Source organism: Dermacentor silvarum, chromosome 1 (assembly GCF_013339745.2).
Source record: "Dermacentor silvarum isolate Dsil-2018 chromosome 1, BIME_Dsil_1.4, whole genome shotgun sequence".
Classification (NCBI taxonomy): Eukaryota; Metazoa; Arthropoda; class Arachnida; order Ixodida; family Ixodidae; genus Dermacentor; species Dermacentor silvarum.
In genome coordinates this window covers 201,386,560-201,398,655 of record NC_051154.1, presented here as the reverse complement: position 1 = coordinate 201,398,655, position 12,096 = coordinate 201,386,560, and the positions used below count along the sequence as shown (strand labels likewise).

At 46.9% G+C, this 12,096-nt stretch overlaps 1 protein-coding gene and 1 non-coding gene across 2 annotated transcripts in view; one reads left to right on the top strand and one right to left on the bottom strand.

Annotated features, from left to right (window-relative positions):
* The window catches only part of LOC119436395 (choline O-acetyltransferase), a 222,309-nt gene that overhangs the window by 198,385 nt on the left and 11,828 nt on the right, over positions 1-12,096 (bottom strand). The gene's annotated exons all lie outside the window — the stretch shown is intronic.
* Positions 5,413-5,484, top strand: Trnat-cgu (transfer RNA threonine (anticodon CGU)). The gene has a single exon. It is a non-coding gene; the product is annotated as a tRNA-Thr (tRNA).

Sequence of the window (12,096 nt, the reverse complement as noted above, 5' to 3'; positions counted from 1 at the left end):
GGCAACGTGCGGCTTCGGAGTTGGAGGTTTACGGTGTACAGCAGCCGTACGGAAATCCCTGGCGCACAGCAGACAACCGGCCGACCTGCTTTGCTGGCGGAATGGCGCAATTCTCCGGCGCAGTTCTGCCGCCGGCGCTTCGCGGCGACCATGCGTGCACTAAGGGTCTCCAACTATCCATTCCGGTCCTAACATCACCCACAACATGATCCACCACCGAAGTATATGCTCGCGAACTCCAGCCAACTGCCGACTTACAACCTTTAACTTCTCGTCGCTCGCACTCACCGCGTCACCGTTTCCTCACGCATGAGTCACCAGCTCAGCGCTACTGAGGCGGAAAACAAACTGCCGCAGCTCCTGCGGCACGAACTGCGTAGTCGTCTACTTGTGTAGGTGCTCAGTTAGCTCTCGCCAATGTTATTGGAGTCTTTGAGCCGCCATCTCTGTGATGAGTGAAGGTATTTCCCACTTTATTCAGAAATTTATTACGCCACCTTCACGTTTTACCCCTTCGTTTTGCAAGCGCACAGCTCACTGAACCCGTAGCTGCATGCACAGCTTGATACGAGACATATTCTAATAAAACTGAGTTTCTGCTGTTGACTTCCTGTTCACATGATGGGCATCCTGGGCTAGAATTCTTTGTCACGCCATCGTACCGTTATTCAGTGCGCTCGTGCTCAGGTGGAATTTTGCGTAGTGGATGATGCGTCCTCTACCGACGCAGCCATTCCTTGTGCTGGCAAGCTTGTTATCACCGCTGATACCGACCTTCCTCCCCAGAGTGCCTTCATTGTTCTTGTTTTATGTGCTACTGTTTCCGACATTGTGGTTTTGTTGACACGCTCTGAAGTATGAAGTCAATTCCATCACCTGGCATTGTAATTTGCCGTCCTCCAGGTGCTACAGATGCTTTCCAGATGATATACAGGAATTCCTATTTGCAACTCGAACTCGTACCTTTTGACTTGGTACCATAATGAGACACTTGTCCACGTCCGGTTCGTAGACAGTGACGTTGTTGTTCGTCTTGATTCCGGCGAGACCTATACAAGCGCTCAGCTTAACGCACTAACTCTTCACATTGAGTCCGACCTCACGTCCACGGATGCTCTTGGACGTTCGCTTGACAGCGATCTCGCGCCGACTCACCGTGCGCAGATTCTTCGCCTTTTACACAAATTTCGCGCTCCTTTTCACTTCTCTCAAGCACCGCTATGCCGATATACTAGCGTCGTCCACAGATTGACACTGAGACTCACCCCTTTACAACAGCGCAGTTACCATGTGTCATCTGCGGAGCGTCGCCTAATTACAGAACAAGTTGAGGCGATGCTTCAGCACGGAGTCATCGAGCCCTCTTGCAGTTCTTGGTCATCTCCTGTTGACCCAGTTAAGAAAAAAGAGAGAAAAAAAAAGGGGGGGGGGAAAGAAACAGCTCGATTCCATTCTGCGTAGGCTGTCGTCGTCTCAACAAAATTACTCGAAAAGATGTTTACCCTCTTCTCCGCTTTGACTACGCCCTGGATTGTCTACAAGGTGGCGAATCCTTTGCTTCCTTCGACTTGCGCGCAGGCTCTTGGCAAGTTCCAATGGCCGAATGGATCGTTCAAAGATAGTGTTCAATACACTGGATGGACGGTACGGTTTGACAATCATGCCATTCAGGCTTTGAAACGCGCCCCCGACATTCGAGCGAATGATGGACAGCATCCTGTGTGGCCTCAAATGGAAGATATGCTTCGGTTATTTGGATGATGTCGCTTCTTCCCCGATTTTTCCTGGACTAGGCGCAAAAGAAGCGCAGGCAAATGAATAAATACTACTGCTACTACTACTACTACTACTACTACTACTACTACTACTAATACTATTACTAGTACTATACTACTACTAATACTACTACTAGTACTACTACTACTACTACTAGTAGTAGTAGTAATAATAATAAAAATAGAAACAATACTAATAATAATGAATGAAACAGGCAATTGACGGTCATATAACAAAAGCCACTTTTGCGTGATACATGAGAAATCTGCAAGTACTAATTTTTTTTCCAGGCTGACCTGCCGCGTTGGCACAGTGGCTATCGCGTTGTGCTGACGAGCGCGAGGTCACCGGTTCGAGCCCAGCGGCCACATTTACATCGGAGTGGTTCGCGAAAACCCTGGCATACCGGAGCAATGGGTGTGTTCGTTAAAGAACCCAAAGCTAGCCAAAATCAATCCGGAACCCTTCATTACGGCGTTTCTCACAGCGCTCCCATTGTTTTAGGATAATAAACTCCACCGTTTAATCAACCTTCGAGGTCATTAGATAAACAACACGACTACGTGATCTGCTGCTTGCTGATTTTCTTGGGCACCAATTTCTGCATGTTCTGGACGAAAATTACCATTTGCGTAGCGCAGCACAGCCTGCCATACCGATATGTACCGTTACCGTTTTAGTGCTTGACAAACATGCTACTGGCAAGGGCTGTTCTCTAAAAAAAAATTAACACATCATTTTGTTTGCAAGGCGAAGCCTCTCAAAAGAAGTCTTATCGAAAAAAACACCTTTTACTTTGACTCTTGCGCTTCATTTACTGCTAATGCGTACGTTGGCCGCCGTGGTCATGGTATCAGACTTCATTAATGCGAGGTGTTCCTAAAAGTGCGCCATTTTTTTTTCTTAAGACGCGAGAAGTCACTCCCATTTGACAGCAGCTTGGTCGTAAGTTCCAAGGAGGTTAGCAAACAATTTAAGTTTGCGTTTCGTGCAGCCATCCAACGTGGAAAACATGAATTCTTAAGTATTCCACTACTCTCCCTACAGTCTACTGTTTCAGAGAATTCGTGTTTCATTTATTATTACCATTTTTAAAGCACGGTTCATAAAACAATTTTGAGAGATTAAAACACCTTTTGTGCGTGCGTTCAATATATATATATATATATATATATATATATTTTGCTTTTCCGTCTCGGACCCGCTGAGGACTCGAGAGCGCAGGAGGTCAGAAATGAACGAGGATGAATGGCTGTTCGAAAGGTCTGCGTAAACATAATAAAATATATATACAGAGCTACCGAATCGATGCGCGGAGACTAGCTCTACACGGCGCTCTTGCAATCTTCTTATCCCGGATTTTACGGCCGACGCGCAGAGCAAAGCTGCTTTTCTCGCATCGGTGACTCTCGATTCCTCGGGAAACATCAAAACTACCCGCCTTGAGCTTTTCGGTCTTTTGTTAGTCTGTTGACACGTAAGTACCCGAACGCAACAAAAGAACCAGTGATCCGAGCACTGACCCGGGAATTCTAGTCCCGGTCTCCGGGAGTCGTCTTCGACCATTCCTTCATGCAGGTTGATGCATACGATGCATTGAGCATTGGCGCTGTATTTTCACTTTCTCGCGCACAGCAAATCCGCCGTGATCTGGCCTAGAGGCCACTCGCTCTCTTGTGTGCGGATGGAGCGTATTGTTCTGCTTAGCGGTCATGCGGGCTACACCAGCCACCTGTATTTTTCATCTCTGTCTGCGGGCGAAGTACATCATTAATGCGGTTCACACTGGCTATATGGGGACCAAATATACGTAGCTCTGACCCTAGTCTGTCCAGTTCTTAAGCCACACTCGCCCCGTATCCGGTATTTTTGTACTGCAGCAGCATCCCGTGGCTCTCTCGCGATGACCTGTCCATCTGTCCAGTGCCACAACTTTCTCCGATTGAGTTCGTACCTTCATTTCAAGATGTTTTTGTTTCACACTTGTGATATCGTAGCATTCGTGACAGTGAGGTTCGCCGTGACGAATGCTGAATAAATAACGCAATTTCGTTTCACAGACGCTGGATTTCATGCTGTAGCAATAGCCAGGCCTTCTAGTGGTTCTGGAGAAGCTGAAAATATTGATTCCTGCATATTTGTTGGCCTCGCTGTGTGCAGATTCATTCACGAGGGGCTCGCTATACACTGAGAGATGAGTAGCGAAGAGTACACAGCGAAGCAGTGGAAATGTTTCAACAAGTTAAGGCGAGGCTCTACGGTCCTCCGAGATAACAAACGTGTTCCATTTTTCCTTCCCACAACAAATCGGCCTACCATCTTTCACAACCAGCAATGTTATAGTCGTCGGCAGTCGGAGGTTGTGTATTTGTATCCGTGCTAATCACGCGGAACGCCAGTTGTGCCGGTAAGAGACACGGGTAGAACTGAACCTCAGAACAACATCCGCTTACCTAAATATCCATTGTCTCCAGATAATTTTAAACAATGCATACAACTGCTTTTCGGTAGTGGCAAGTTTTGAATGCAAACTCGGACCGGTTCCGAGACAGCGTGTCCGACAGTGATAATGTCAGGCCGTGTAAGCTGCTTGCAGAGAACTTACACGACGCCGAAGGGGCCTCTGCACTCACACAGAAACCAGGAATAAATCGAACGCGGAGCGCGTAAACGGCGGATGATGGCGCGAAACGGGAGTGGTGGTCGTGAGCCCCCACCGAGCGCGTCTCACTCGTTCGAGACAAGTGACAGATGTTGTTGCTCCCATCTGACTCACCGCAGCAAGGCAAATATTGACGGAACCCGGTTTCGTTCGTCTCAGAATAGCCGCGTTCAGCATTGCTCAAGATCGCCGGCATAGATAGAAAGTAGGGAATCGAGTATACGGCTGAAGAGTCTTGTTGCACTGTCGCTCCCCTCAGCAGCGTGGTTGTTGCAATACCAATGGCAAATACGTTGTATCCCTGCACTGCGCCTGAGAGGTCTTACATATGCAAACTGTATGAAGTGTGCGCCTTAAAAGATTTATGCGAAGATTGCAATAATAAAAACGACTGAAGATTCAATGACAAAGAAAAGTTGTGGCGATAGAAATGAGTTATCATTACGTCGTACTTCTCTGACGTCCCGGATCCATGATTTAAACCACGTTCACCACATTGCAAAGTGGTGTTCGGGAGCTCACTCGACACCCGTCGTGCCTCTTAGAGGAGCGAAGTGCAACTGACGCTGATCCGGAGCAGACTACCGTCGGTTTCATTATATAAATACAGTCGATTAGAAGTCTGCGCTGCACCAGCAGAAATGATCATGTAATCATTTTTTACACGTTTAACAACAACAAAAATAATATTATTTGACTAACGTTTCGGCTAATGACCCGGCCTTCATCGGCCGCCACTCCGATGAAGGCCGGGCTACCGGGCGCAACGTTAGTAATATAATAGTATTTTTGTTGGTGTTAAGCGTGTGAGTAATTCTTTATATATATATATATATATATATATATATATATATATATATCATAGGAAGCCAACAAACATAGACATCAAGGACAACACAGGGTAAATTACTTGTACTTACTACACGAATTAAAGAAATGATAAATTAAGGGAAATTAAAGTGGATGAAAGCGGCGCCGCGGTAGCTCAATGGTAAGAGCATCGCACGCGTAATGCGAAGACGTGGGATCGTTCCCCACCTGCGGCAAGTAGTTTTTTCCTCCACTTTAATTTCCATTAATTTATCATATCGTTAATTCGCTTAGTAAGCACAAGTAATTTCCCCTGTGTTGTTCTTGGTGTCTATGTTTGTTGGCTTCCTATGATATGATTAATAAAATCGCGCCCCTCGGTTCCCTTTCTTCTTCTTCGTATATATATATATATATATATATATATATATATATAAACACGGTTTTCAAGGTTCTCTCATGCCCTCTCTACCACGTGACCACCTTCCCACACTTCTCCCACATGAGATTTTTTTTTTCACTTTGACATTCCTAATGCAAATACATTTCCTTGCTTCTCACGAGTCACTAAGTAGGGGCGTAAGAAATGGGGCACATGTAGGAAGGCAAACGATGCCTAGGAAATAGCGTGCAATTAGGTGGATAGAAAATTCCAGGGTACCGCTCTGTGCAAACAGCAACGCAGCTATGACACATGTTTCTTATCAGACGTAAGTGCCGTAAGGCTCACGTTTGCCGCAGCATTTTGTTATGTTTCTTAATTGCCCACTAGCGATCATTTTTCTTACGAAGACCGCCCGAGCATTCTCGTGCGCTGGAGCTGCGAAATGTTTTTCTTTTAACGCGATAGCGTTCAAGACCCCATGTCGCAGAAAATCCGGCGTCGATGTCGGCGCCGGCATCCGCGGCCGAGACACTCATCCCGAACCACCCCGACCACGCAGTCCCTTCGCTTGGCGCAAATACGTTAGTGAACTAATTAAATTTCTCAGAAAATACGTCAAAAAATGGTAAAGTACGACTTAACCACAACCTAAAGAAGTGATAGCATCGGACTGTAATTCGAATGTACGAGAAAACATAATTCTGTTTGGCGGACCCCCTTTTCAAGCATTTCTACCATTCATACAGTGGCGTGCCCCGGTTTGTTCCTTGCAAAAACACCATTCAGATGGCGCTCGCCTTCTCGGCAACCATGCGCTGAGGCGAAGTTGGAGAAAAAGGAAAGCTGCAGTTGCCGAGAAGCATGACAAACAGTCAGGGATATTTGAATGCTGTAGCGTTCCACTCTTAAAAGCGAAGCTTAAGCACCCTCCAAATTAAATTTTTTTTCCTGCACTGTCATGCGTGTGCTTGTACACCGGTTTTTGAGCACGCTTTTGTAATATATGGCCATAAGAACGACCGCGCAAGCATCATTGTCGAGGCAACATAAATGGCATGGTAAGACAGTGTTTGCGTGAGTAAACCATTCATGCCTCTATCGAAAAATGAAGTGAGCTTCTTGAAGGGTGCCGGCATGCTCGGATAATTGTCACGATGATTGGTATCTTGTTCTTGTGCGTGTGTATTTTTTCTCCCTCCCCGCTCTTTTTTTTTTTCTGCTAAGGCTATGTAGCCTCCTGCACTCGTTTTTTTTTTTTTTTTTTGTCGACCTGTACACATAATATCCCAATAAATTTCATTTGGACGTTACAACTCGCGCTTTCCTTCTGTGTTCTCGCTTACTGCTTCGCGTTGAACCTCCTTGCAACAAGAATAAGGGAATACCAAGTAGCCCAACCTGCCAATCCTTCACAGCTACTTTTAGAAGGGTTCAAAACAGCACCCAACCCGTCTTTTCGAGCTAAAAACATCCGCATAATTGTTACAGATTGTTTTTCTTAATAATTTGTTGTTGTTCTTTCGGATTCCAGTATACGTCCTCGCTAGATGTCACACTAAACATATATATATATATATATATATATATATATATATATATATATATATATATATATATATATACCGCCGCTCAACTCTGAATCATTCACTCCCTCCAGACAAGCGGCCCGCGTGTGTCGCACGACAAAAGAGAGGGCAGCGGGGCTGTAGGGCAGACGAGCGTTTGCGGAACCGCCGGTGTCGGGAAGACTAGGACCTTACGAGAAAGGTCTGGCTACACTGAGTGGGCAGGTGGCGAGCTCGTTTCAGAGGGAACGGGAAGGAGACCCTGCCACTTGGTATGCCACCGCCGCGCCGAACTGTTTCCCCCCGGGGGACTGCTTAATAAGGCGTCTGCAAAAGCGTTCGGCGGCCGCCGCCTTTAAATGGCGAGGAGAGTAAGAAAGCGGGGATTAGTGGGGCGAGGGGGGCAGCGCTCTACTCGCAGAAGCACCTCCGTGCTAGCGCGTGCCGCGCACGCGAAGGGCTCGAACGCGACTGCCGCCGCGCAGCTCTGCCCGGGACGCTCCCCGTTCTCCCATTAGCCGAGCAAAAGATGCAGCTCAAGCCGAGCCAAGCCGGGAGTGATTTGGTGCGCGTGGCTTGCCTCCCCCCCCCCTCCCCCCCTCTTCCCCCTCTATTTCCGTCGTTTGAATTATTTAGCTCGGCCAGCACGACACATTCACTTCCGTCCCTCCACCATTACACCCGCTACTCCATGCAGTCGCTCGCAGCAACGTCTTTGCTCTGGACCGCTAACGCACGCGACAGGGCCTGTGTCTCCTCGGAGGCGACAGCGGCCGGGCTGCGGTACGACCGTGTCTCGCTTACGGATTTGTTGTGTGTCCCGGCCCTCCACACTGTGTGCTATGTAACGCGAGAGCCTGGCCAAAATCGCGTTTACAATTTTCTTTTCATTTTATTTTGTCTTCCCTTATTTGGGGTTTTTGTTTCACACTGTACGCTGCGAAAGGCCCGATCAATATTTACTGAAGAAAGAGCGCTTCAATAACGCATGAGTCAAATCCGCAAAAGTTTAATAGTCAGCTCAAGACCAAGAAAAAAGAAAGGGAAAACTTCTGGTGGCATAGTAGACTTGTTGCAGCTCTTACGTACGGCATAGAGAGCCTGCGCCAATAATCATTAGAGACCGGGCGAACGCCTGGTCATTTATTCATCATAAATCGACGTTATGCAATCCCGCCACTAGGGGTCTATGCCTTACCTCGACTTCTCACGGGTTCCGCAAAATGCATATGCAGCCACTTTGTCTGCATAGGTGGATGGCGCTGGCGTTTGCTGCCAATTCGCACGCGGCCGTATCGGCAGACCATTTCGAATCTTTTACAACAGCTGAATGTGAAGCTTCACAGCTTCACAGCTGCCAGCTCCCACCGCGCCCTCAAAACAATTAGTCTCGAGGGTTACCCTTGAAGTTGCATGTGTGCGTCGTACATGCAACTCTTGTATAACTCTACGTCGCAGTTGAAGAAGCTGCCCGGCGCTCTGATGCTATAGCAGTGGGTGTACTTTGTGCTCGCGCCACTAATCACGATTCTCTCTCAGTTCCTAAAAGCGATTGATTTCACTTCCAGTTTTTTATGTTTTGTTTTCTTTTTCTACTTATGCGGTCTGGGCAGTGAATGAAGTTACCTTAGGCCATTTTTTTACAAGTTTTTTTTTTCTCTCTCTCTCTCTTCCTCTTGAATTAGTGCGCCCTATGTTACCTGTTTTTTTTTTTTTCTGTTGCTGCTGAACTGCACTATTGCCGCTGGCAGCCGTTCTTTTACGTTGGTCTTTGATATGGTGTCATATTGTTCTTTCTTTCCTCTTTATTTTCGTTCTTCTTACCTTTCTTTTTTATGTTTCTATCTCCTCCTGGCACGCCTTTATTCCCCTACCAGTGGCAATCGCCAACCTGCTCATGTTCTTAGTTTCCTTTCTGTAGGTACATTTCTTTGATTCCAAACAAAGTAATAATAATAATAATAATAATAATAATAATAATAATAATAATAATAATAATAATAATAATAATAATAATAATAATAATAATAATAATAATAATAATAATAAACCTCTCCTATATCCCTTATGCATGTTGTGCTCATATATGCGCGCTAAGTGTTAAGTAATGTGTGCTAACCACACTGCAATGCTTCACACAACCATTGCAACACATGCCCGCCTGGTGAAACTAGGAAGTGTAGAGCGATAGTACCTTCAATAACTTGCATATAGTCTCATAGACACGCGCCGCTAATGACGGCAGCAGAATTCTACAACCGAGACAGGCGTCACCTTTAGCCCGTATTCGGGGCGTCTTTTCAATCTCCCCTCATTATGCGTGATCGCCTTGATCAGGCGCACGGAAGCCATTTTCGGCCTTCTGTTTTTATTGGCCCTTAGAAAGTAGGGAATTTCACTCGCGGTGTATTCAGGAGACACCGCGAGGGAAAGAGGAATACATCCGCTCTTGATTTGCAATGCACTTGACACATTCACACGGTTGACCCCCCCAGGACCTCAATTAAAAAAGAAAAAAAAAAAAAGCTCGAGCACCGGTGTCCCGGCTGCGTCCTCTTGTTTGAGCATTGGACGCGGGAACAAGGTTGCCGTGGCGGTCCGCGTTTTCGACATAACTGACGCAGGCAGCGTCTGGACGCTGAGTTGCCCCAAAACACAGGAGCACCGCTCGCGGGAGTGTGTGTGTCCCGCGGTAGGCCCGGGCGCATGCACTCGCGGCACGATCGCGTACCCCACTCTGCTTGCACTCTGCGGCTACCGGCGCGTGCATACGTGGTGTATTGGAAATCGAACGAGCCGTGCTCCTTCTTCCCCTCGACTCTCCCCTTCTCCCGTTGGGTGCACGCTGCGGGCCCGCACTCGCCGGAGACAGCCGTCGACCCGCTTGCGTGAGCGCTCGAGAGAGTGAGTCGCTGTCGAGGTGCGTGTATTTATAGACACGCGATTCGACAGCCGCATGGACGCATTGCCACGTCTGCCGCCACGTACGTACTCCCCATGCGGGACGCGCGGGTTTCGGGCGATAAAAGAGGAACGTCCTATTTGGCTTGCCGGTCGCGCCGAGGACGTTCTTTTGTATACGGCATTGCGTGGGCACGCTTTTGTCGCTTCTCCGGCTTCGGAGAAAGACCCCAAGTGAATAACATTCAGCGCTCGGTCAACGCCTCTGCGCGTCGCTGTCTTACAGCTGTTTAATTCGCGCTGCTTCATTTGCTTCATCGAGGTATACAAACTGCCCCACCAAGTTGTTGTTACAACTAGCTTGGTGTAGAGAAAGCATATGCATCGAAGCCCTGTATACGAGTGCTTCGAAGTTTGATATAGTTGTACTAGTTAAAATGTGTAGTTGAAATTGTTCTGATGGTATTCACTGGGTCGAAGAGATGTTGAAAATGAGCGCATCGGGTGTTACCACCTTGGTGATGATTATGGGGGTGTATCATGTTCGCGCAGAGCACATAGTTATTAGTCTAACATAAAAGAAAGCGCCTTGTAGAGGACTTCTTCATTTTCTTTCTTTCTTTCATTATTTATTTCCATTGCTAAATCAAACAATGGCGGGGGCTAAGATAAAAGCTGCAGCGAGGCACCTTAAGTTGCCCTTATAGCCCCCATCCCCATCATTTTGGTGACGGGCGTGAATTTTCAATGTACAAACCAGGTTCTTCATTACTGATAAAGTACAAGCTGGAATCGGAGTGGGTCAACAAATCGCTAAGTCATCAGCTCAGCATCGAGCTCCTAAAACGTATACGCTCTACAGAAGTTCCCTTGGTGTCGCCATTGAATGAATTCCATTATATCTGTACTTCTGGTACAGCACTCGCACACAACGCGAAGTCTATTGCAGATTTTAGTTATTTCATTGGGACGGGGTTCTTGCGTCACTAATCATTCTGCAGTGCGATTTGCCGCATAAATAACACACGTTTACTTCGGGCTAACTGAAGAATCGCGGGTAGACGCCGCAAGCAGTTACATCCGGCTACTCCACAGCACTCGTAAATAGGCTCCACAGCACTCGTAAATGGGATGTCTGACTAACAACGCACTTTCACACATGAAATGTGTGATCTACAGAAAATCATAAAGCGCTTTTAATTTCATAAATACATACTGCGCGATGTCAACCTACACATGTATATAGCCTCGACCGCACCTGTCAGCATGGGACCAGTGCACTGAGGGCGTTATTTATACCGTAGTCTACATAGCGCGATATTACAAAGCTTTTGATTAGTAAGAACTGTCTTTTTTTATTTTCCATATTTGCTAATAATGTGTTCGCTATCACGACTGACCAGCGCTCGTTCTTAGGAACCACTCTAGCGTACAAACTGCTTTGTGAACGCGGATCCTGGTTCAAGAGAACTTGCTTTGAGAACGCGTATCCAGGAGAGGTGGCCGCTGCTTCTATAATAGGCAATGGGTTTATATGGCTTCTTCTTTATTTCAGGGACCTTGCAATCATCAGGGTGTCCAATCGCAGCGCTTTATGGCGAGGTGATCAGGCGTATCTTATCGTTTCGCATTGTATATGGCCTAGTGCAACGGTGACCCGACTGCATAGATGAGTGCGACTTGTGGTGGCCTACCATTTAGGCACCACTCAATCAGGAGATAATATAAGTTAATTGGCGGAGGCGTACTGTATCACATGCGGTTTCCGCTTTGTAGACATTCGTTGTGGTTATAGTTTGCGACTATAATGGTAACATAGTTCAGTCAGTTCCGGTGTAGTATACCTCTGCACCGAAGCCATGTGGTTTTCTGGTTCCTTTAGTTAGTTAGTTTATTTGTTTGTTTCTTTACTAGTCACGCAAATATCAAGGATATTGGCCGTAACTCTCCGATGAAAAGAAAACACGCGCGCACGACGGCTCTAAAGTTGCCTCCAC